Source organism: Polyodon spathula, chromosome 3 (assembly GCF_017654505.1).
Source record: "Polyodon spathula isolate WHYD16114869_AA chromosome 3, ASM1765450v1, whole genome shotgun sequence".
In the NCBI taxonomy this organism is placed as follows: Eukaryota; Metazoa; Chordata; class Actinopteri; order Acipenseriformes; family Polyodontidae; genus Polyodon; species Polyodon spathula.
In genome coordinates, this window is record NC_054536.1 from 69,506,575 (window position 1) to 69,528,772 (window position 22,198).

At 37.3% G+C, this 22,198-nt stretch overlaps 1 long non-coding RNA gene across 4 annotated transcripts in view; it reads right to left on the bottom strand.

Annotated features, from left to right (window-relative positions):
• Nucleotides 1–22,198, bottom strand: part of LOC121313354 — a 166,379-nt gene that overhangs the window by 82,279 nt on the left and 61,902 nt on the right. For all 4 annotated transcript variants that reach the window (XR_005949977.1, XR_005949976.1, XR_005949975.1 and 1 more), the window contains exon 3: nucleotides 20,159–20,243. This is a non-coding gene — a long non-coding RNA (uncharacterized LOC121313354). The remainder of the gene's footprint in view (nucleotides 1–20,158; nucleotides 20,244–22,198) is intronic.

A 22,198-nucleotide genomic window follows, 5' to 3' on the forward strand; every position in this document is an offset into this window, starting at 1 on the left:
ACCTTGAAGGTTAATGGTTACATTTCTATTTCATGAAACCATGGTTATGATAATAACCTAATGTTCCCTGTCAAGTACTAAATGCAACCACTACTTCATGGGTAGAAATACCAAAACAATTATTGCAGAATGCCACAAGCTCGTCCAAGGCAACCTTGCACGTTACCATGAGGAACCCCAGTACTGACAGCTCAGGCTAAAAATTGAGGGAGAACTCACCTCTATGTTTTTGTTTGAAGGGTCAAGCTGAAAGCCGCTCTCAACACTCTTGTTCCAAAACCAGGGTTATGTTGATTTATGACATTCAGCCTATAGGCGTGCGTAAAGTTATGAGTAGCCCACACAGCTGCATTGCAAATGTCCTTAACAGATGAACCCTGGGACAAAGCCCACGAAGTTGCCATGCCCCTGGTGGAATGGGCAGTGAGCTTTTCTGGAGGGGGCAAGTTGGCCAGCTCATATGCAGTCTTAATTGTGTTTGTGATCCATTTAGTTAGCCTTTGCTTAGACAGGGCTTTACCATGAGACTTAGCCCCATAACAGACAAAAACATTTTTTTGCAAATCGAAAAATACTTGCATCTCCTCCCCAGGCAAATGCAATAGCAAGCAATGTATTGCAGCTGCCTCAGCTGCTGAAGACTGGTAGGCCTGCTTGGTATAAGACTGGGATTGAAACATCGGGTAATAGCAGGCTGGAACCAAACAGAACGGAGCAAACTTTGTCCCCATCAAACTGCTGCCCAGAGCTTCTCTATTCCCAGGTGTGTGGCTCTTCCTTGGCACAGAGCCATGGGGTGAGGATGCAGCCACATCCCTGTAGGAGATGACATTCTGCATAAGGTATTAATTATGTATTTGATTATAAGTTTCTTTACTTATATGTTATTGTCATATTTTGCTATAGCTTAAAGCAGGTGTAACTAGCTAAGCAAGACATTTGCAATCTCTTGTATCTTGGCATCTGGGCAGATAGCCAAAGTTAGCAGGTACATAATCAAGATGTGTGGACACTGTGTGAAAACAGAACACCACAAACAAAGAACAGATTAGGTTAAGACAGTCTGTAAAATGTTTAAATGTGATGCACTATAGAATGTAATGTTTTTGTTCGAATCATCAGTCACTTCCTTGAATTGACTCCACATGATGTCTGTGCTGTGTATACATAGCGTATACATTGGTTCATGCTGTTACCTGCATGTCTTTGCTTGCTCGTATCCAATGTTTATATAATTGTATTAACAATATTTCTTTTTTGATCAAAAATCATTTGTTGAATTATTTTCCCTACATCTCTATGAGAAGGTGGTGGGGAACAGCACTGTACAGGTGAGTGACGCAAAGCACTCTGTAGAACTGCAGGAGAAATGTTTCTCCAACATACGCTTGGAGAATGCACACAAAAAAACTAACAGAAATGTGGTTTGCCAGTGCTTCCTTTGCATGCTGCTGCCTCAGGCAGGAAGACCATCTGCTTACCCATATGCAGGCTGGCCTTGCATGTTTCACAGGGATAAAACCCGGTCATTATGCAAATAGCAAGCAATGTACCATAAGAATGTAAAGTTGCTGCCTCAGATTGCTAAAAACAGCAACTGGACTGTCAATGAGTCCTGCTTGGTACCAGATTGGGGACTGTAAAATGCTGGTCGGTAGCAGGTCGGAACCAGGACTGTACCGGAATGGTACAGGATTGGTTTGGTACCGGTTTGGTGCCTGTAGCACCGGGTTGGTGTAGTACTGTTGCTGCCCTCAAGGCAGCATCAGCTCAAGCAGCAATATTGCTATACAGTAATGCAACAGGGCGGACCCTATGTTGACCGTGGCACCTGCAAGACCTTGCGTTACAGGAAGAGCTTAACCACAGGGAATGCGCTGTCAGACTCCATGTACTCAGACAGGTATGCCAGCTCCTAGAGACGCAGAGCGCCTTGGAGAAATGCACACAAAACTTGCAGAGGTTTAATAAAGACAGCAACTGGGCTGTCAACAAGGCACTGCTTGGTACCAGACAGGCAGGCTGGCCTTGCATGTGTTACAGTGATAACCCCAAGCATTATGCAAATAAGCAATGTACAGTAAGAATGTACAGGCAGGACGCATCTACTCAAGCAGCAACGCTGCTGTATAACATTTAGACAAATCTAAATGTAAAACTAAATTGCCAAAATGGTTTAATAGATCAATTAAAAAAAATATTCAGCGAAAAAAGGCACTTTATAGAGCATTAAAAAAGTACCAAAAAGAAAGTACGCAGAAAGAGTACACGGAACTGCAAACGCAAGTCAAAAAGGAAGTTAGAAAGGCCAAGAGAGAAATAGAAATGAACATTGCTGAGGGAGCTAAAACCAATTTCAAAATGTTTTTTCCAATATTACAACAGCAAGAGAACATTCAAAGAGGAGATTAAATGTTTAAGAGATACAAATGGCAAAATCGTAGATGAAGAAAAAAATAGCAAATATATTAAATGATTACTTTTCACAAGTTTTTACAAAGGAAGATACTGACAACATGCCCCACATGTCATCCAGTTCCTATCCAGTTTTAAATAACTTTAGCATAACCGAGGCAGAAGTATTAAAGGGACTAGGAGCTCTTAAAATAAACAAATCCCCTGGGCCGGATGAGATCCTCCCAGTAGTACTCAAAGAAATGAAAGAAGTAATTCACAAACCGCTAACCAAGATCATGCAGCAGTCTCTTGACACAGGGGTGGTACCGACAGACTGGAAAATTGCAAACGTAATACTGATCCACAAAAAGGGAAACAAAACTGAACCAGGTAACTACAGACCAGTAAGCCTGACTTCTATTATATGCAAACTTATGGAAACTATAGTAAGATCCAAAATGGAAAATTACCTATATGGTAACAGTATCCTGGGAGACGGTCAACATGGTTTTAGGAAAGGGAGATCGTGTCTAACTAACTTGCTTGATTTTTTTGAGGATGCAACATCGATAATGGATAATTCCAAAGGATATGACATGGTTTATTTAGATTTCCAGAAAGCTTTTGACAAAGTCCCGCACAAAAGATTAATTCTCAAACTGAACGCAGTTGGGATTCAAGGAAACACATGTACATGGATTAGGGAGTGGTTAACATGTAGAAAACAGAAAGTACTGATTAGAGGAAAAACCTCAGAATGGAGTGTGGTAACCAGCGGTGTACCACAGGGATCAGTATTAGGTCCTCTGCTATTCCTAATCTACATTAATGATTTAGATTCTGGTATAGTAAGCAAACTTGTTAAATTTGCAGACGACACAAAAGTAGGGGGAGTGGCAAACACTGTTGTAGCAGCAAAGGTCATTCAAAATGATCTAGACAAGATTCAGAACTGGGCAGACACATGGCAAATGACATTTAATAGAGAAAAGTGTAAGGTACTGCACGCAGGAAATAAAAATGTACATTATAAATATCATATGGGAGATACTGAAATTGGAGAAGGAATCTATGAAAAAGACCTAGGAGTTTTTGTTGACTCATAAATGTCTTCATCTAGACAATGTGGGGAAGCTATAAAAAAGGCTAACAAGATGCTCGGATACATTGTGAAAAGTGTCGAATTTAAATCAAGGGAAGTAATGTTAAAACAGTACAATGCACTAGTAAGACCTCATCTTGAATATTGTGTGCAGTTCTCGTCACCTTGCTATAAAAAAGATATTGCTGCTCTAGAAAGAGTGCAAAGAAGAGTGACCAGAATTATTCTGGGCTTAAAAGGCATGTCATATGCAGACAGGATAAAAGAATTGAATCTGTTCAGTCTTGAACAAAGAAGACTACGTGGCGACCTAATTCAAGCATTCAAAATTCTAAAAGGTATTGACAGTGTTGACCCAAGGGACTTTTTCAGCCTGAAAAAAGAAACAAGGACCAGGGGTCACAAATGGAGATTAGACAAAGGGGCATTCAGAACAGAAAATAGGAAGCACTTTTTTACACAGAGAATTGTGAGGGTCTGGAATCAACTCCCCAGTAATGTTGTTGAAGCTGACACCCTGGGATCCTTCAAGACTCTGTTTGATGAGATTCTGGGATCAAAAAGCTACTAACAACCAAACGAGCAAGATGGGCCGAATGGCCTCCTCTCGTTTGTAAACTTTCTTATGTTCTTATGTTCTTAAGGCAGGAGTAGCAGCTCCTGTATAAAGTGCATACTGTAACAGGGCTGGTGCAGTATACAGTACCTGTATCAAAAACCCGCTGTCTCAGACAACACAAGCGGCAATGTCGCTGTACACTATGTTACAGGCAAAGTATTGTAAACAGATAAAAACAGTTGAGACTAAAACCGGTCCTCTGGTCCTGTACCAGCGTTGATTGGTATATCACTGGTAGTGGTGCTCTTGGTACAGTATTGTTCGGTGGTGGTTACTCTCAGTTCTAGGTATGGTATGGTTCGGTGGTACACTCGGTACGGTACGATTCGGGTACCCTGGTGCAGTAATCTCGCTCGCTCTCCAGTACATATACCAGGTCGGGAATGAAGCAGGTCTGTGACCTACAGTTACTGCAAAAGCAATACATAGGGTTCCCACCTATATAGCTTCAGACAAATCAGCTGAGCCCTAAGACTGGGGAAAGCCCGCTATCAGAGCAGTGAGAATGGTACTGCAAGCAGAGACTAAAGCAACACGAAACACTGCGGGAAAGATTGCAAGCAAATCAGACCCGACGCAGAGCTAGCCTAGTGACTGCGTAGTTAATCAGAGTGGTAACCTCGTTCAGTGTACAGAATTTGTATTGACAGGAACGGGGTAGGTCTGGACCCACAGTTACCATGGGAGCAAGCAGTTTTCACCCAAAGTGTGTGTCTCAGTCCAACAGGTGCGCTAGAATTTCTGTGAAATGAAACTGAAAAATACACACTGAGAAACAATTTCTCACACAAAAGATTATCATTAATTATGTATAATTTTCGTAATAAATAAAAATGTTATTTTCATCTTCGACGAAGCTAGCAACCTGAGAGAGAACACAAATAGCTGACTTAAGGTTACTCGTTCCCAGGGAAGGGACGATGGAGCTGCCGTCTTCGCACAGAGCACAAGGTCACTAAAGGACTTAATGCAAAATACAAAATAAATCATGCTACTGCATTCTCTATACACAATGTGGAAATAGTAAAATATTACTTTAAATTAAAACTAAATGATCTTTCCTTTTTTTTTACTTGTTTTTACAGTATCATACTTAGTACAAAAGTAACACAAAATAAATTGTTGCTACTTTATCACTTTATAAACCTATACAGTACCTTACATATACTGCATATGCTTTACAGAAATAAATCATTTTAAAGGCTATTAATACCTTTAACTCCCTTGCTATTTACCTTGATCTGCCCTAAAGTGGTTTTGCTGCCAATGTGCCAAAAGTACTTAAAACCAACAGGCAAATACAGTTGAAAAAAATAAGTAAATAAAATAAAAATAAAAGTTTGTTCAAATATTTGATTTGCATGGCCTTAAATACATTCATTGCCTGTACATTAACATTTTTTTTTCAAAAGATTAAATGAGCAGATTTATATTCTTTATTAATGGGTTGGGAAATATGCTAAGGGCATGCACATTTCTCAACAGGAGACACAATCTGTTCAAAACTGAAGCAGACTAAAATTACAGCTGCTGACCTACAGAACAGAAACAGGATATTACACTATATATGCTACAAACATACTTATACTGTAAGCCAAGGGATGAAAACAGAGCCTTATGTTTGACATGCCTACTGTAAAACCATGTAGCTTTAAAATATAGGTTAGACAGTGCCTTCAACTTGGGATTTTGCAACAGGCATTTGTAAAGCATGTATTTCAATTAGTAGGATATTGTTTCCCTTAAACTATATGGAGTTCTTAATCTTGTTATGGGGTACAGGGTAATATTGGATTTTCTATAGAAAGACCCATTTCTTATATAATGTCCATGACAGGACATTAAGGAATACTGCAAGCGAAAAACATGTTACAATTCTGCTTTTTATATAGCACTTTCGTGATTTAAAACTTTCATATTATATGTGTGGCAACCCAGTGCTTTGCACAGCAATAATTCATGGTGGCAGGATTTGAACACAAAACTTTTTCACAGCAGGATGTCAGTGAATGAACCCTGGAAAGCACTCATTGGCAAGGGTACTGGAAAATTTCAGCTTAGCCCTCAAATTGTAGCTCAGCTATCACTAGATTTCCAAAGATCCAGATGGGAGACTTTAAGACCTAAGTTATTTCACATCACTTAAAAGTATTAATTCTTTCTCTCTGTAAAATCCATATCACCTTCAATTCTGACTTCAAAAGCTAAAATAGACTGGACCAAAGTCAGTTCTTATTTCCTAGAAAAGTATTTGCGATTTGTATTACTATTTCATATCTTGAGATACTCTGTATGATAATCGCAAAGCAGTTAAACTGTGCAGCGCTAACTTTTGATGTGGGTCCAACAGTGTCTGCAGATGACCAAACAGTTGCTCCAGTCCTCATTTTATAAATCAGTAAGGTCACTCATTCAATAACAGATGCAGAAACACTCCAGGAAAGTACATTCTATTTTATTGTTATCTCATGCAGAGCAACCACACAATTAAATTAGGCTTAGATTCAATTAATGTTTGGATCTCCCAACCCCATTTATTTTAAATTTTACAAGTTACTTAATTTATTTAAACCACATATTTTGCTTTCAGACTCTTGTTGGAAGAAAAAACTGAAATCATCAGAACTGTCTGTATACACAACCTGTTTAATAAAACATACAAAGATCTGTACATATGGCTGTCTCCAACATAACATAACATTAACAATTGATAGTTCAGCCTTTGTGTTTATTCAACAGAGACATCTTAAATTATCAATTAACTTTAGATATATTTTCTTTTTTAAACATTAGCACAAAATGTAAATATATGCAAATCCCAGCGTGGCAGTTAAGCTTACAAATGCATTTATTTGAAAAGTTTTACATTAGTTTATGATTTGATTATTCAAATTGGCACATTTTTGGATAGCTGCAAGCCATGACTGTTTGCTGTTAGACAAAACAAGACAATCTAAAGACCCATGTTATCACACAAATTGCATTACTATTCGTATTTCAATGTTTCATAATTGGGAGAGATTTTTTACAAGCTGGAGTCCTGTTTCACACAACACTTATTCTTGATTAACAGTACCACTTGATTACATTCAATTTCTGACTTAGTTTTACCAAGTTTATACCTATTAATTGGCAGGCCAGTTACTTGTCAATGTTTAATCTAGGTTGCTAAACTGATACAGTACGCATTTATCACAATAAACTCTGGGTATTTCCATTTTACTGGAATAATTCTACAGAGCATAACACCTGCCACTCACCCAAACTCTTTCTTGGACCTACATGTTTTGCAATTAACAGGGTTGCAAATATATCTGTTTTCTGGATATACATTTCATAAGAATCTACCTTTATCTCTGGTTCATCCAACATGCAGTCTCTGTGTACTGTACTAATCTTTATACACCAGGGGACACGAACTGTGATATTATGATATAATATCCCAAGACTAATTCTTTTTTTATAACAGGGCATTTAACGTGTACATTGAAAACTGAGGTGGGGTAAAACTGCATGTAAGTCATCTTGCATTTTTTCACTGTCAAGAGAACAGACCTTTATCAATTACTGAAACATCCAATTACTCTGCAGCGCTACCAAAATTCTGCTATTAGAACAAAATACAGTCAAGGTGGGCCCAAAAAAAAAAAAAGTTGTGAGACTGTTTACACATAGCCTACCCTATCTTAACAACCTGTTTTTATTTTTATTTTTTTCCCTTTCATGTGACTAATAGTTGTATTACTGTAACCACTCCCCTTTGAAAGTATTGAAAGATACCACAATAAAACAACACAAAGACATCTGTAGGAAAAACAGGATGTTTCTCGCTCCAACACACTGGTACAAGTTCTATTGCTGTGCCACAATTGTACATATTTAATATCAAGAGTTACAGTTTCTAAAGAAAACAATATGTGGGTTGTGAGAGTGTAATGAGGCCCAAGACCACTTAAGAGAGCTCAACAGTGATTCTGGCATCCCAGCATCACCCCCCCTCCCTCCCCCACTCAGCTAAGCCCAGCTTACTTACCTTCCTTTACATCATTTTTTTTTCTACTGTACTTGAGGTCACCCAACGAGAATCTTTTAATCTCAACCACAGCCAGTTGCTGTTCCAGATAAGTTCTTCATTATGTGCCACAACCCTTCACCACTAAATCCGATGTCTCTGACAAACCGGGTTTTGGAGTGTGCCACAAATCCTCGATAGCCCACCTCCACTGGGCAAACCTGGACTCTCCATCCTTCCTGTTCAGCTAGTTAAGCGTACTGAAGTTTCTTCCTTTCACTCGCCTCATCCACAGCATCCTCCCATGGACTGTTAACTACCAGGTGAACAAGGTGTGCTGATCCAGACCACAAGCTGATCCAGACCTGGTCGTGACACCAAGTAAACCATCCTTGGCTTAGGCCCACCTTGCATCCTGTCAAAATGTGTCTTAATGTAGCTGATGATGAACACAAAAAGGACACCACAGATTCTCTCATACCCATATATTAATATTCTGTGGTGATGGGAGAACATCATATGTTGACCTGATAAGGAAGCTGATCCTGCTCTGTTTCACTGTCTATAGATCTCTACAGCCGATCTTGCAATGTTCCACACTCTCCCATCATGCATTCTCCCTACGTGGTCTGGGAAACAGCCTTTACTCACCTCATCCTTTCCTCCTGCTTTCAGACCTTGCTGACTACCAGCTTCCTCCATTGAGCTGGGGCTGCTTTGTGCCACGTAGGAGGAGGTGAACTGAGACCAAGGCCACCTCTTCCATGCTGTACTTGCCTCCATCATACATTTGTCATGAGACTATCAATATAATTTCCAATCAAACCTTGGTGCAGTAACCTCAGTTAGAGCTCAGACTGGCAGCTGCAGTACCCCTTTACCATACAGTTCCACTCTGCTGAGGCAGCATGAAATTCCTAACCATTTCCTGACCATACACTGCTGTCTATGCTCTTCAACCCTTGCACTGCTTATTGTCTCACTTCTCCCACACGAACTGTGACCTTTATGTCCCTATCATAGCATCTCCGTAGACTTTTCCCAGGCTTCTCGACACTGTTGGTGTTGCCTCTCTGTTAATGTGGAACCTCTTATCCACTAATTTACCTTTAATTATATAGATGCTCGAATTGCATTTGTGCCCATTCAGTATTAATGATTAGTTTGCCCAATAACCGATTAGTGCAGGCTACTGTTGTAATCATGACTGTCATGTCATCTATGTATGCTCTAATTGGTGGCAGTCGCATTCCAGAAGCCAAGCGTTCTCCTCCCACTATCCATTTTGATGCCTGTGACAAAGTGCCCGTCCCTGTGTGTATTTTCTGTATATGTTGCGTGTTATGTTTTAATGTTGGTGTATAGTCATCGGTACACAGGATATAAACGGGTCTGTGTAGCACGAGTGTATTTACAATATAATCGTAAATCTCGAAAAAACTACTCACTTCTAAATCTTTTGTAGTCATTTTTGTATTACTTTAGTATAAATACATGTTAATTTGGATTCATATGTTGTTTTTTTCTGACTTTATGTGAATGAAACGACACACATTTGCCCGTTTTCCCATTGGAAATAGTGATATTTTGAAATATCACTGTCCTGGTCACAAAAGCAAAGTTTGTGGGGAATAATAGCCATTTTCTATACTTTTGAGGCATAAGCAATTATGAAATAACACTTACTACCCAGGAACAAAAACTGCGTTACATAGTGAATCGTTAAAAGAAGTTCACCGTGTTTTGTCTGTATGGTCTGCTTTGTTTGTCTGTTTATTTTGGCTACCAGTGCCGTGTCCTGTGTATTTTTGTTTGTTACAACCTTTTTATTTTCTGTTCTGTTTATTTATTAAATGCTGAGTGAAAGCATTCGCTCAGCTCCACCAAACTCCATACCTCTCTTTGTTTATTTCCTGGCTCTGGTCTGACGCCACCCATTCTGGCCGTCTTTGTGACAATGCCTTAATAATTACTTCCATCGCCATGGTAAAAGCCAGTGGAAAAATGGTGCATCCTGCCATTATTCCAATTTCTAGACATTGCCATGTAGTGCTGAATTCTGAAGTTGAAAAACTAAATTGCAAATCTCCAAAGCAGGCTTTCACTAAATTTGTTATTGTCCTCGGTATACTGAAAAAATCAAATGCTGCCAAAGAAGTTCATGTGGTACTGAACCGTATGCATTAGCTAAATCCAGGAATGTCACATGCAGCGTCTTCCTCTCTTTTTTAGCTGTTTGAATATGCTGCCAGATCACAATGTTGTGTTCTAAGCATCATGGGACACCTGGAATACCAGCTTTCTGTACTGAAGTGTCAATGAAGCAGTTCTTCAATAGGTAAGCTGACAATATCTGAGCAACAATGCTGAAGAAAATCTTGCCTTTCACATTTAACAGGGAAATAGGACCAAACTGACCAATACACGTAGAATTTGTTTTCGTTTTGTATAAAGACCCCACCTGTTCAGCGCCATGGTCTTGGTACAACCTGTTATAAACAGTACAAACAGTACAGGGGAAGTTTCAGCAACTAAAAATGCTAACCAGGCCAACAGCTTCTATTCCCTGAGAAATAATAACATTGACAAAAGGTGTCTGAGGCCTACGAAAGAATGGTGTGTAGTCATAAACTCGATGATATAATAAAGATTTTTTTTAACAGCTTTTGAAAGCACAAAGAGCCATTTATCATTTGAATTAGTTTACCTTTATACGACTGTAATTGCCCAGGAACACATGCAGATCACTAGGTTTGAGACCTAGAGTTCAAGTTATTATTTCACATATGCAAATGATCAAAAGGTCATATCGTATTACCTTGTCTGTATTTCTAAATGTATAATCAATCAGTCTACTGGTTTAAAACAAGAGGTGAATGTGAAACATGTCCTGCATGTGTAGCGATGACTGCCCTTCATAATTCACATACAAAAAGAGTTATAGTTGTTTAAGATAAATAACTTTATATACTGTATTTATTCAGCAATGTTGTTTAGTCACAGACAAATGGGTTTCAAAAACCAAAGCTAATTTCTTCAAGTACAAATTAATAATAAAACACTACACAGTGTAGTTTTTGATGAGGCGTCAGTATACGCCTCAAATAAGTAGAAATGTTTTATTGTATACTGGACAACTGTTTTCTTTAAGTTTAACGAACTGCAACATATTTGTTTCTATATCAATCAACTCAAAAGCTCATCACGATATTATTGTTCTGAACTGCCTGAATGTTTGAAGCTAATTAGTGCCGGTTACTGAACAAGATAAGATTTACTCCAGGGTCTCATCTCATTAACAACGGTTAACTTTCAAAGGCTTGCAAACTTTCAAGCCAAGGCTCCAATCAATCTTGCAAACCCCCACCCACCCTCCTCCAGCATGTAGACACCACCACAGCAATAAGAGTAAGCTCAAATTGCTCAACAGCTTAATAGCGTTTTTTTGCACACTGGCCTTTGAGAATAAGACACACGTCATTTTTAATTTGCTGATCATTTACTATCCTCCATAAGCCTATGAGATGGGGTCAATAAGAGCAGATTTCATATTTTGCTTGTAGCTCCTTTTAAATCACATCTGTTGGGAAAGTAATGGTGATTTAAAAAAGAAAAAAAAAGAAATAATGCTAAAGTCTCTGAAAGGAGACATGTATACTCATTATACACTTTTTACTTCAGGTATTGTGTTTGTAAGTGAACATATAAATACATTAGTTATTCATAAGAACATAAGAAAGGTTAAAAACGAGAAGAGGCCATTTACCCGACCTTGCTCATTTGGTTGTTAGTAGCTTATTGATCCCAGAATCTCGTCAAGCAGCTTCTTGGAGGATCCTATAGTGTCAACTTCAACAACATTACAGGGGAGTTGGTTCCAGACTCCTACAATTCTCTGTGTAAAAAAGTGCCTTCTATTTTCTGTTCTGAATGCCCCTTTATCTAATCTGCAATTGTGACCCCTGGTCCTTGTTTCTTTTTTCAGGTTGAAAAAGTCCCTTGGAACGACACTGTGAAAACCTTTTAGAATTTTGAATGCTTGAATCTGATTGTCGCATAGTCTTCTTTGTTCAAGACTGATCAGATTCAATTATTTTAGCCTGTCTGCATATGACATGCCTTTTAAAACCGGAATAACTCTGGTCGCTCTTCTTTGCACTCTTTCGAGAGCGGCAATATCCTTTTTGTAGCGAGGTGACGAGAACTGAACACAATATTCTAAATAAGGTCTTACTAATGCATTGCAAAGTTTTAGTATTACTTCCCTTGATTTAATTTTAACACTTTTCACTATATATTCGAGCATTTCGTTGGCCTTTTTATAGCTTCCCCCTAGATGAAGACATTTTTGAGTCAACCTAAACTCCTACGTCTTTTTCATAGGTTCCTTCTTCAAATTCTTCCATATGGTATTTATAATGGAAATTTGAATTACCTGGGGGCAGTACCTTACACTTTTCTTTATTAAATGTCATTTGCCATTTAATAAGTTTGCTTACTAGTTTGCTAATCTAAGTAATTGATGTCGATTAGGAAGAGCTGAGACCTAATACTGATCCCTGTGGTACTCCACTGGTTACCTCGCTCCATTTTGAGGTTTCTACTCTAATCAGTACTTTCTGTTTTCTACATCTTAATCACTCCCTAATCCATGTGCATGCAGTTCCTTGAATCCTGACTGCATTCAGTTTGAGAATTAATCTTTTATGCAGGACTGTGTCAGAAGGTTTCTGGAAATCTAAATAAACCATGTCATATGCTTTGCAATTATCCATTGTCGATGTTGCATCCTCAAAAATATCTAACAGGTACAGTGGGTTTAGTAATGTGGACATTAAATCATCAGCACACCTTTCAATACAGCTTGTTTGAGTTTAGCTCTTTGCAAATTTGGGGAACTGATCATGTTGCATCAGCCTATTGCAAACCCCACAAAAAGTAGTCATGGGTGCATAATGCAAAGGGAATGGCATCTATATCAGCAGTGTTTTTGGGGTCAAAGCAAGTCATTGGCTGCAAACCATTTTAGGTCACTTAGACAAACAGCTGGTAACACTCCAGGTGAAATGCAGGACTTCCTGCAAGTAAAACATACACACAATTATTTCTTTAATCTAGTATGGTAGCATACATGAATGAATGGCTGTCAAGACATGTAAGACGTGTGTTATCTCATCCCTTTAGTTGTCTTTATATTATACCTATATACAGTAGTCTAATACTGTATCTGTGTCTCTGTATTGGATTTAACAAATATCGAAAGACCTAAAAAGGTTTTACATAGGATATTATGGATAACCACTACCAGCAGCAAGGGATTCTAACTAACAAATCAGTAGCTACTGTAAAGATTTTGCATACGGTCCATATTCACCAGCAAAGTAGAAAAGTACTAAAAATATATTTTTAACTTCATTTTCCTTATCTATCATCTAAAATTCACAATTAAAACTATGCATACTTACACCTATCTTGAACAAACTTCAAAATAAATCTTGTCTGTGAAGTTTGTTGGTGCAACAGAGTTTTGAGCAGCTTTGGGACTGACCAGAGTTGCCTAAAGCAAACATACTCCCATTTTCGAATGCCTTGCCCAACAGGTTTGTCTGTTTTTGCTTCCCACATTATCAACCTACAACCCAAGGGTATATTTTGTATTTTTTATGGCAATGGGACAAAGTTAACATGTAGGTTGAAAGTTCTTGGTAAAAGAACTACAGTATGGCAGCCTTTGAATACCTTTTAACAAGTTTCAATTGCCATGTAATATCATAAAAATACTTACTTACACTATTACAGCATCATGACCAAGTCATACCTCCAATTTTGAGGGCCTGATTATTTTTTAATTGAAGATTAATTGATCTGTATTTCAATTTATCTGAATCTACACCTCCAAAACAATCCTACAATGCACTTCAATTGTATCAGGTGCTCAAAAATAAAAGCTCAGAACACTTTATAAAATTCTCTGAAAACTTTCAACAGCCTTTTCAGCTAAAACAACATTACAATGAGACAGCAGTCGGTTAGACACAATTGCTGGTAAAAACACAAGGACATTAAGAGAGCAACAAAAACAGAGCAGGACTTGGTGGTATTCCAAGACAAAAGACCCATCATTATTAGTGTTTAGCTGCATTACTGCCTTTCTGCAAATTAAATCATATATCTTGTTTAAAACCAGCATCATAAAAAGAATGCTTGGTGGGATTCTTGCTGAAGCTCCCTACTCGTACTGCAAACTATCTCATTATGGCAAAATGTCCTTTACCTTTTTCGACATAAGTGTCTTGGAATCCCCTTTCTCCAAAAGTAATACATAGTTTTCTTTCTAGCTTTTAAATGAGGGACACAAACAGTCTTTTAAGCCTCACTACACTTGTTTAAACCCCTCAGCTCATTTATTTCTATATGATTTTCAGGTTTGCAATGTTGCAGCTGCTGCTATGAGGGGGCCCAAGTGAATGAGCTTGGATCTATAAATATTTTATATACGTAAGGTTGTTCCACAGACAGATTGTTATACTTCACAAAACATGGCCATATTACTAAACTACTGATAGACAGACAGGTAGACACAGACAATCACAGATTGCTTGAATGATTTCTCACAAATACACACAAACACACACCACAACAAAATTGAGTAAGCAAGGAAAATAATTGATGAGTGAAATACATTATATTATTTAGATTATATTATATTATTATATAGATATTATTATATATAAACTGTTAAACATGCTATGCATTTTCTTGGGATGAGAGAGGTGCTACTGTCATTAAATAAATGTTGGGAGAAAACAAACAAACAAACTCACAAATGTCAGTTCTTACCAACTGTTAAAAATGGCTATTCCTCCACATAACACAACCCCTTCAAATTACTGGTCATTCAACTTCTCAGAGGTCTATGTTTTAAAAAACAGAATTTGAAAAACAAAATGCTGTATAGCAGAGAATGTAACAATTGTGCTGCTTCTGTTTAAACATTTTCAAATCACGCAGTTCTTCTAAACCAAACCAGATGAAAAAGTGAAAAAAAGGCAGTCACTGACTAAACACACAACAACTAGAAAGCAGTTTTTTTCAAAACAAACTTGTGTTTTGTTAGGTAAGGACCGTCGTTAAGAGCTTCCCAATACATTATAGTAATAAAATATATATATATATATATATATATATATATATATATATATATATATATATATATATATATTATAATATATATATAATATAAAGATTTAATGTGTGTGTGTGTGTGTGTGTGTGTGTGTGTGTGTGTGTATATATATATATATTAAATTTGAAGTAAAATTGATATGTAAAAAAAGAGGGTTTAAAAATAATGTGGCACAAACAGCTAATGTTCACTGGAACTCTACTGAGAGAATAAAGTAAAACAAAATACAACTGTGTACCAACTATAAAAAATACCTTTAATGTGGTCTGTATCATTGATATTGCCAGAGTTTAAAACAATGCAGTAGTAACAACACTGGTATAGGAACGTAATCAAATAATACAACAGTGTAACTCTCAGTTTACTGTCTATATGCAGAGGGAATTAAGCCACATGACCTCAATTTGGCAGCCATATTAGGTCAGAGGTCAATTTCATGGTCTGCAACACATTTAGCTTTTACAGTAACCTTGCAGCTATGAAGCCACTACCTCCAATGGTTTCTAAGATACACAACTTTGACACTCGCAGTGACAGCTTTAAAAAAAAAAAAAACAAGAAAAGGTGCATTTTTCTTGGATGGTACCCATGTTAGAACTTGACCTAAGGAATATGACCCATCTTAGGTCAGAGGTCAAAGTTGTTGGATTTTGCCCACAAAGGCCCATAACACCAATAATAATAATGATCGCTAAAGGAAGTGGTACCCTCTGCTGGTGTAACCATGTACTCAGAAATGACTCCATCAAGACAAGGCTTACAGCTAAGGATGCCAAACATGCACAGTTGAGTGACAGTATATAGGTCAGGGATCTGATCAGGTTTTTTGCATTTTGACACAATACATAGTATAGTCATTAACATAGTGAACAAGTAGTCTACTTTATGGGGGGCATGGCTAATGTTTTAAATCATAGGAAATTATTTCCTGCTCTCCTCATAAATAACCACTGTTTAACCACCAACACAATTGTCTAAAATTACAGTACAATGTGTTGGGTACTAAATAATACTGATCAGGCCATCACCTAATTGGTTAATACTTCCTCATGCAGTACTTGTGTTTGTAGTAGCTGATCCAATATGCAGTATGAGACAAGTTCAACAGTACTGTGCTTTAATAGGGCTCTTATGTAGGATATTCCTGAAGTGCGTGGGTTTCATTTGGATCAGAGATGTCAGTCTGGTACAGAGTGTTCTCTGCCATTATCTTGGTAATTGTGTATTTGCCTCTGATGTACTATCTGCTTGCTCCCTTTGCTCCACATTTCTTCTAAACCCTAGCAGCTGGATGCAATTTCTTCAGCATCATTGGCAGCAGGAAAGTTCAGCACTCCTTGTTAGTACTATTGCACAGTACAAGATGCTGCATCTTGAGATTTCGAATTGTGTGTGCAGATATTGAACAAGACTGCAGGACATTTAATGGCATGTTATAGAACAGTGCCCCCTAAAGACTGAAATGGGAAATGTGTATGTTCAGAACGCTAGCAGGCAATGCCAGTGTCTGACTGTATCAGATGCATTTACCTGCAGACATGGGAACTTTGAAGTTGGCCTACAAGACCAAAAAGAGAATATAAAGCCTGTTTTAGAATTACTGTTCAACAACCTATTATAAAAGGCAACTTAATTATGCATTAAATTTAATTTTAAAAAAAGGATAATGGGTACCCTAGTATCCTTTAAGTTTAATGCTTTTGTAAAGCTGTATTTAATCCTGCACTTAAACCAATCTGTAGTATCTTGTATTTCACTTGCACTCTTATCTAACCCTGATGTAACTATCAAAACTTATCTGCTCTTGAACTGCCCCAATATCAAATTGTACTGTGTTTTGTATTTGCTCTTATTAGGACTGAAGTCACTGTATTTTGTATCTTGCTTTTAATTTTACTGTAATTCTTGATATGTATTTTTTGTACACAACTGTAAGGGCGTCTGCTAAGAAATAAATAATATGAATAATAACAACTACCATTATATTTCAAAAGGACCGCCACCGGGTACTGTATTTCCACTTATGAAAAAAAAAAAAAATGTAAATAAAATAAAAATACACGTCATAAAGCTTCTTTACTTATTTCAGCTGAAAACAGTTGTAATTGCTCTTGTATTAAGACGCAAGGATGTTTTTCAGTCTCCTGTTGCAGAGCTTTTCATTGTAAAAAAAATAGTTTTCAAAGTATTGAACTGTGTATTTTTAAAAAGGAATTTTAACTTGATTTGATTTGCATAATTACTGGTACCGAGATGGTGATTCTGCTGAATTTTGTATCAATTTGTATGGCTTGTAACAGACACTGACCCTTTAAATACAAATTCTTGAATTCTAGAATTCATAGAAATAAATCAAATTCTGATTCACTTGAACATTACAACTCATGTGCCATGCTAATGATAATTTCTACAAATCCAGCAACCGAACCTTATATTTATGGAGTATTTTAGAGTTTTTTTTGTTTTTTGTTTTTTGCTGTGTGTGTTGTTTTTTTTGTAAACCAAGTTTATCCCAAAACGTTTTTGCTTTAGATTAAATCGGTAGGGCTATATTTTCAAAATGTTTACTCCAGTCTTTAAGCAGTGCTAAACATTATCATCATTTCTTATTGGACTTGCTAATGAGGGATGGGTTTACAGTCTTATTACCAAGTATCATTTTCTAGATCAATGTGGACTTGAACAAACCAGCTTTTGTTGTCAAGCCTTATTTTCTTGTCAAGTATGCAGCAAAACAGCTTGAAGAGTCATTTAGAATCTCTGCCAATTCTTATTCAGTCAAGAAAAAGCTGATGGTAAAGCCAGATGGTTTTACACCACAGACCAGGCCCATACAGTAACCGTTGCTCTTGCTGGCGAACAGCTGTAAACACTGGTTTTATGGGGCAGGTTCAAATCATGACAAATATGTGTTATCAAACAGTAATGGAAAATCCCAAAATATTGCCCAGTTAATTTAATTCCAAACCAGGTATCACTGTAAACAAGATGCTAAATCTAAGACAACCTATTCTTTATAGTGTATATAAAATTATTTACAAACTATAAAGTACGAACTCTGATTTTAATATAAAACTGTATTTAGGCATATACAAGTTCAAACAAAGGGGCGATCACCAAATCATAGACCTCTGGTGAATTTTAAAATATGGCCTAGGTAGTTTCTGAAGCTTTTACATTTTAAATGGCTTTGCAACCTTTCACCTGTCTTGCCAGTCTACTGTCAAAGTCAGTTTTTTAATTTTTGATTTTATTTTATTAGGCTATTGTTGATGAGAAAGGGTTAATCTCATTCCCTAATCTCAGGTTCAATAGATCATTGGCAGTTACCAATACTCAGCTTCCTCTAATGTCTCGCAGTAACATATTTCACCTTCCTGTAATGCCCAGATGAAAGAAAATAATTAAAATGCAAAACAGTTGCTGGTTTAATCTGACAGTTTTTATGCAAATGAGGTAGTGTTCTCTGATCTCAAAGGAATGCATTGTGCCATTTGAACATTTTAATAATTTACATAGGAAATGGCCAAAAAGTAAGCAGCCTACAAAAACATAATCAAATTACCCAAGTATGAATTAGAAGTGCGAGGGGATTTAATACACACCACCACAGATGTTCTGCTGTAGCCATGTGTAACAAGACAAATGAAAACCACACCTTCTTGTCTTTCACCGTCTTGCATCAGAAGATATCAGATCATGTTTTTAAAAGGCTGGGACATGAAAGAACTTATGAAAATCAAAAACACAACTATTTTGATGTCTTTCTTTTTTATAATGAAACAAGTATGTCCAAGAGAAAGTTTTTCAAGACATAAATGATCATTACAGGTACAACATGGTAAACTATTATGTTGAAGACACCTTCATTTTTTTTTTTTTTTTTTTAAATTACACCATCGATCTTGACTACACTGCGTATACACCTGCCCGCAGGCAATGACACTTTGCACCTCACTTCATATTTTGAAGTTATACAGATGGATGATTCTGACTGACATGTTAGGGAACATGGAAAAGCATATAAAATAATTCCATGTACAATTCACTCAGTCTCTTATGATGTTGGGACTTCAGTAACACCTCATAACTTACTAAATCAAAAAAGATATTACAGTTGACACCTTGTAACATAGTGACCTCCCTAACACTTCAGTAGGTCTATATGTAAACCATTTGCTTCCACAGTGGCTTGTAGCCGTTGCCCACTGTACAAATCCACAAAATCAAACAGGAGGTATATAGCAATGTAACAAATAAAATGCACATCTGTTGTATGTATACCCTATCCAAAACACAAAAAAAGTGTAAAAGGGTGCAAATTACTTGTTCAAACATTACAGTGCTACTTAAAACTAAAGTTCAGACATGTTTACTGTTGGCATTATACATAAAATGCTGTGATTAAAAGGCAGTGGACAGACCCCCTTCCACTCCATCAGCACATGCAAACGCATCGCTATCAGCAAGCAGCATTCCCTATAACACTGCCTTCAAGGCAAACTCTTGCCAAGAAAGATAAATGGAACCAGATTGAAAGTGACAGGTTTTAGACAAAAAGAGGCAAAGTTCTTAGTTTAATTAGTCATTTAATGATCACTAAAATACAAGTGAAAAGACTGTCATTAACAACCTCAGTAGTTTTAGCTGGAAGAGGAGTTCATTCACTTGTTCTTCCCTACTGCACATTATACCCAACAGCTTTATGGTGACATTAAACTACTCCCTTTCAAATATCGGTTATTTTTTGTTATTATTGTAAAATTGGGAACCATTATTCTGTGAGGGACACGCACATACACAGCATCCCATATATTTTCTATTACAGCCAGGAGCTCTTACTTGATTGAGTTTCTAAAGTAGTGATCAGCTGGGTTTTTCACGGTGCAACTGTTCAGCAACCACAGATCGGCTTCAGATGGATTCTCTGGAGAATGTGAAAAGACAGAAGTGATGCATTAGAAAAATCAGAGTTCGTACCAGGAATTCTGTCCCATTCTGCACATTATAAATACTGCATTTTGTTGCTTACAACAATTAATTAAGCCAAGCATCTCTCTGCCTTCCCCACCTCTTTTAGGAAAGATGCATTTCCAAGGCTTTGTATGACTTCCAGGGGTATGTCACACTGTGTAAGCTTCCAGGGTAATTTTGTCCCATCCTACATAGGATGCTGAACTAGATATATCACTTACTATCCTTTTCCATCACTGAAGCATTTATGTCCACCAGTGTCATTTGGAGCATATCAAAATTGGGCAACTCCAGTCAAAAATCGACCTTTATGCTTAAAAAGACTTTTTATGCCATCGAGAAACGTCTCACTTAGCGAAATCCCTTTATCATATTCAAAATGCAACAAAACTAACTTGCACTTATCTGGAGTCTGAGCTCCACCCCTCTCGTGCTTCAGCACAGGTGGAGTCACTAAAGGTAAGGCAGATGGGCCCGCTTCGTCCCGAAGCAGAGATTTCAGCTGTCGTTCAGAGTATTGTGTGCAATACTCATTAAGCGTTTTCCTCTTGCGCCCCATTTTCAAGTCAAACTAGTAACTGTCATCATATATTTTCTTATAGCAAAAGCCTACCTACACCTTATCCTGCTAATTTCAACGTAGGCGCTTTGAATGACAGGCTCTGTAGCTATCAAATGAAAGTGCACAGACGGCACAGGTTTGATAACTGACAGTCATTTTAAACGAAGGAGAGCTGCTTCAGTCAATGAGATTTGTCAGGACAGGATGAAATGACTGACAGTGAAACTACAGTAGCCACTGAGTTGACTGACAGCGACTCCTACCCATTCAAAACAGAATGTAGACGAGACAGACAGCAAGTATTAAAACTACACAAACTAGAGATGATTTCTAAATTATAATTTTGATAAGAAAAAAAATAGCAAGTGGTTTTACCGACATTTATCCTATATAAATTTATTTCAATCTAACCCATATTTTTGGGGAATTCAACATTTAACGAGTGCAGTGCATCCTGAAAGCAGCTGTAAACTCTAAATTGTAACAAGATTTCCCTTTCTAAAAGGTTTACTATGTACTGTAGCAGACAGAGAGTACAACAGTCTACAGCAGTGTTTCCCAAACATTTTGATTGACGACCCAAATGAATACAGAAATAACGAACCTACGACCCAAAATGCAGTATTTTAACTTAAATACTTCTTAACCAATCAAAAAGTCACATTTCATTTATTTGTAACTATACATTATATAAGCATTCAGGCTTTGGTAGTTTTACAGGTTGCTAAAATGTTTGCTTTTATCAAATCACTTATTAGTAAAAAAAAAAAAAAAAAAAAAAAAAGGTATTAAACTAACATATAAATTTAAAATTGTATTGCAACACACTGAATACCATTTTTGATTTTCAACTCAACATCAAGCATTGCAAACATACTGTCAACCTGTCAAAGATTAGGCTAGCTACTACTGACACTTACTGTCTAGCTGTTAAAAATGAAAGAAAAAATAGAACACTTTTAAAATGAATAAAAATCATAAAAGCAATGATGGTTTTGCAGTCCAAAAATGGTTTACAAGGTTATTCCTGCTGATTTTGAAGGCTATGGTAAATATCCGACATGCTTACACACAGGCTGTCACCTACATGTTTCTGTCATTAGTTTTTATTCGAGTCACAGCTGAAGATGCTGATTCACACAGATAGGTGGTGGTAGTGGTGGTGAATGGCAGTAAAACTGAAATCGCCTTACCAGCGAGTTCTGGGAATTTGCCTACAGCAAGGAGCCAAAATTTCTACGCAATTTCACCTGGGTAACAGACACAGGTAAACAATGTGCGTATGAATGCCCCGGAAGCAGCTTGTTACGGGCGCTTCCATCCAAGCTTCTCTGGATTAAACCGTC